A 3,882-nucleotide genomic window follows, 5' to 3' on the forward strand; every position below is an offset into this window, starting at 1 on the left:
CATTTTGACTAAACACCAAAATATCATCAAAGAAAAAAATTACACAATACTGATATTTCAAAAAGATACGGTTCATCATTTTACTAAAGGTTGCAGGTGCATTAGTCAATCCAAATGGCATGACCAAAAATTCGTAATGACCAAACTGTGGTCTAAATGCAGTCTTGAATATGTCAGACTTATCTAGCCTCACCTGATGATAACCAGACTTAAGATCAATTTTACTAAATATAGAAGATCCTTGCAGTTTGTCCATAAGGTCATCAACTCTAGGAATATGATACATATTCTTTACAGTGATCTTATTTAAAGCTCGATAGTCAATGCACATACGATAGGTATTATTCTTTTTCTTGACTAACAATACAGGTGCACCGAATGGAGAACTGCTAGGTCGAATCAAACCTCTATTTCGTAATTCCTCAACTTGACTCTGGATTTCTTTTTGCTCTATCTGGTTATGCCTATATGGTGCTTTTCAAGGTGGTTGTGTGCCAGGGATCAAATCTATCTTATGGTCTTCTGGACGTGAAGGAGGTAAACTTGGTGGTAGGTCTTCTACAAAACAATCCTTAAAATATGCAAGAAATTCCTTATGCCTAGGGTGCATATGATTTTCCTTTACTTGCAATTCATTCACCCAAATGAGATAGGATTTACTACTCTTGCGTAATGCACGTTTAGCTTGAGTATGCGAAAGCAGTGGAAAAACATGAGATGCATGCATACCATATAAGATAATAGATTTTCCTTGAAAATTAATATTCATTGTGCGTGTGGAATAATCTATATCTGGGTTATGCTAGTGTCGCCAAGGCATTCCTAAAATAATGTCACTCGACTGTAACGGAACAACTAAGAAATTTCTTCTTTCAGTGTATAAACCAATTTGAATCTCTAAGTCTTGCACTTCCTGTGTGCCATTATACCTAGTGCCTAAAAATGCAGCTTTTATGCAATAATGCGTAGGGACAGTCTGTAATTTCAATTCTTTTACCAATTTTGCTGAAATGAAATCATGAGTACTACCATCATCATGCAAAATAGTCTTTTCCTTTCCATGCACCAAACATTTCATAGTCAATAAAGAATGTGGAGTAGGCATACCTGGTAAAGTATCGAAAGTAGTAGTAGTGTCGTCCTCATCTTCAGTGAAATCAGGCATATCTTCATGTTCGTCTTCGTCCATGGCTCCAAGGTAGTTGATATGAGCTGGTGGCTTCTTTGAATGACAATTTGCTGCTAGATGTCTAGGCTGGTGGCATTTATAGCATACTATTGGCTTGGCTTTGGTTACATTGTTTGCAATGGCGGGAAGTCTAGGTACATTTGGATTTGGCTGTGGAATAGGCTTAGGGTTTTGATTGACATTGGATGGTAATGCAGGTGGTTTTGCCCAATTTTTGCGAAAAGATGATGAAGAGAAATGACCTGGATTAAATCTTCTAAAATTGGAATTGAATTGTTTAGATCCATAATTACCATTGGCTTGGAATTGCTATGGTCGTCTGTCTCTACCGCGTAGCTTATCTTCAGTGTCATGAGCTAGTGAAATGGCGTCTTCAAGGGTAGCAGGCTTGAACATATTAACTTCAGTGTAGTAATGTCCAAGAAGTCTAGACATATACTTCCACTTATGTGTCGTCTTTGGTACGTCTTCAAGCATGCGTAGCTGGAGGAGTGCATTCCAAAAATGCTCCGTATACTGAGGTATAGGCTCACGATCCCGTTGTTGAAGTAGATCCCATTGCTTGGTAGCTTTCTCATGAAATTGCGGTGGAAGGAAATTCTACATGAACTTCTTCTTGAAATCTTCCCAAGTAGCAGGACATTCTATGCTCTTGCGTACTACAGTCCACCAAAGTGATGCTCTGTCTACCAAATGATTAGTAACACACTTGATTTTATCTTTTTCTGCATAGGTTTCCTCATGGAAATAGTCATCAAACTGACTAATGAATGCTAGAACAGTCTTTCCTTCTCGTATGCCATTGAAAGTACGAAATTTGAAACTTCGTTTACTTATCTTTGATTCCTTGCGAATGGTTTGAGCTTCAAGTGTGGCGTCGATGGTACGTCGAATCAAATCTTCAGCTTGAGGTTCTTCTTTGTCGGTAGACGCTCTTTGTAATTTTGCCAATTGCGCTTGCAATGCTTGCCTAGCCTTTCGTTCTTCTTCCAATTGCATCATGATTAAGTCCAGCTTTTGCTCCATCGTAGGCTCAGATAGGTCGTCTTCAGCCATAAGATCATCCATATGTGGGTCCGTCATCCTGTAAAACTCAAAAGGCTTTTCTCACTCAAAATCAGGTTAGTGGGATGAGCGTAGCTCAAATTCGGGGTTACAAGGCTTATGTGTTTTTGGATATTTCTTTCTCAATCTTCAGAAAATCTGCAATTTTTCCTTCTTCGTATGTTGAAAATGCTTCAGCAAACTGTGTATGGGTAGAATACCTTCCAATGAACAACTTTGCAGTTCGGAGTTTCTGCGCAAGAACAGGCCTTCTAGGAGTTTTGAGCACAAGTCAGTTATGACTCCAGTTGACTAGTCTGACTTGCAGAGTTGCAGACTTAGGTGACTTGCAGAGTTGCAGACTTGCAGAACTTAGCCGACTTAGTGAACTTGCAGAACTTGATCACAGTTGATTTGCAGAACTTGATCTCTGAGGTGTGGGACCTGGAGTTGTTGACCAGATGTGACTTGTCTTACTTGATTAAAGCTTAATGGATTAAGCTTAATTGCTTAAGCTTTGAAGGGGGGGTTACTTCAGAAAAAACGGCGCAGTCATGGGGAGGGAGGGGCGTTTTTTTCACCGCACGAGATTTTCGGGTATCCTTCGATACCTCACGGATCAATTGTTGAAGCTATTAAGCTTCTTTTAAAGCTTATAAACTTTAAGATTCAACTTTGGAAGAGATAAGATATGGAGTTTCTCACTGTTTGCCCACGACCTGTTGATAGAGATGAAGGAGTGGTCCTCCGCCTGTACAGCCTAGTCCTTCGCGATCTGATGACAGAAACAGGGGTTCTTGATCACCAGAAGTTTGCATGTATAGATGGTTCGCGACGAGATTGACCGTAGAGCCCGATCGTTCCAAAAGCTCCGCCTTCGCACGAGATGGGTAGCGATTGGAAGCTCTTGATCTCAGCTCCGCTCTGATACCACTGGTGCACAGATCGGTCGTTGTATGCTCACGTAGTGAATCCCGGAAGGTCCCCAAGAACAATGAACTCTACTTTTTGCACAAGTTACAAGGTAAAAAGCATGAACGACAAGAGCAAGAGACCAATTGAGTGCAATCTCCCCCCATGCCTGTGTGAGCGCTTCACAAAGCATGTATTTTATGTATATTTCATCTTCATGCTCAATAATAGCCCAATTTACAAAATTATATCAAGCTTTTAGCTTTTAAGTTTGCTTTTACAAAAATAGAAATAAAGCTAATGGACGGTGCCCAAAGAGTCTGGCACGCCCAGTACAATGTCCAAATAGAAATAACATATCCGTGCGTATAGGCGCATACAAAATAATAATAAATAATCGATGCCTCAATAGACATGACAAAATATAGGTGTAGCACCTATCAAAATATAATCCATAGATCGAATACTCACTAAACTCCAATGCTTTCCTCCGCCACTGCTGCTATCTCTACACATCAACTGAAGCATTCACAATCATTAGTAAAATAATACAATTAAACCGACAAAAGTGAATACCTAGCAGTCTTCAGCTACATAAATAAATCATCTGGTTAGAAATAAATCCTAACCTTAATTTATTACGAGTGCGCACTCTAAACTCATAAACGTTTATTAATTTAATATGTATTTTGCGGAATCACCCGCTATGGAATCACCCACGTACACACTAAATTAAT

The sequence above is a fragment of the Lygodium microphyllum genome, chromosome 26, assembly GCF_053477565.2.
Source record: "Lygodium microphyllum isolate KBCC chromosome 26, Lygodium_microphyllum_v1.1.10, whole genome shotgun sequence".
Taxonomy (NCBI): Eukaryota; Viridiplantae; Streptophyta; class Polypodiopsida; order Schizaeales; family Lygodiaceae; genus Lygodium; species Lygodium microphyllum.